The sequence below is a fragment of the Dermacentor silvarum genome, chromosome 9, assembly GCF_013339745.2.
Source record: "Dermacentor silvarum isolate Dsil-2018 chromosome 9, BIME_Dsil_1.4, whole genome shotgun sequence".
NCBI lineage: Eukaryota > Metazoa > Arthropoda > Arachnida > Ixodida > Ixodidae > Dermacentor > Dermacentor silvarum.
Window position 1 is genome coordinate 19,497,904 of NC_051162.1, and position 1,013 is coordinate 19,498,916.

At 43.2% G+C, this 1,013-nt stretch overlaps 1 non-coding gene across 1 annotated transcript; it reads right to left on the reverse strand.

Annotated features, from left to right (window-relative positions):
• Positions 1–707: 707 nt before the first annotated feature.
• On the reverse strand, positions 708–779 carry Trnag-ucc (transfer RNA glycine (anticodon UCC)). Its single transcript has one exon. It is a non-coding gene; the product is annotated as a tRNA-Gly (tRNA).
• Positions 780–1,013: the final 234 nt, after the last annotated feature.

The following is a 1,013-nucleotide window of genomic DNA, read 5'->3' on the forward strand; positions in this document are numbered from 1 at the left end:
CGGTTATAAGGTTTGTCATAGTGAGAGACGCCGGATTAATTTTGACAACTTGGGGTTTGTTTACCGTTCACCCAATGCACAGTACAGGACCATTTTTGCATTCCGCCCCCATCGAAATGCGGTCGCCACGGCAGGACTTCGATCCCGCCCCCTCGCGCTTAGCAGCCGGAACGCCAAAGTCCCTACGCCACCACGGCGGGTGCTGCCGCTTTCATTGCACTTTGACTTTTGCCCACTGTTGATTTTTTGTTGTAAGTTTCGAGCTGTGGCATAAATTCTCCTATAGTTTGCTAAGTGTAGCACATAACGATTACGCTCTCTAACAACCAAAAAAAAAAAAAGAAAAAGACGAAAAGAAGAGGAACTCCCTTGCTGTATATCTTGATAGCTAGACTAGCGAGATAGACTGGATGATTTAGAGAGTCACTGACAGCGGTTCACTTAGCCATTGTAAAACATAAACCGCACCTCCACTACAGCGTGCCTCATAATGATATTGTGGTTCTCGCACGTCAATGCTGATAATTTGATAATTTTTTACAGCTCAATATTACAGTGCTATCTCACCATACCCAGAACAAGGACAACATGCTCACAACACGACCGAAAGGTAACCCCGGTAGCTGCTACTTAGTGATACTACTTACTTTCCACGAAAACAAATAAAATTACACAATAAAATGTGACCAGTTTAGAAAAAAAAATGTTGCGTTGGCCGGGAATCGAACCCAGGTCAACTGCTTGGAAGGCAGCTATGCTAGCCACTATACCACCGACGCCACTTTTCTTTTTCTTTATTGCATGGAAATATTAGTAGTTATATGCGAAAATTAGTTGTGTTACATATATACACACATGAAAAACAATTTCATACACGCTAGGGAGTCCAATGAAAGTTCAAAAATCGGGTAAACAAACACAAGCGTCCAGATATGAAATCCATTCAGGAACGGGGTGAAAGGTTGCAACCACACTCCGTACTTGAGCAGCCTCTTCTCGAAAGACAGACCTTG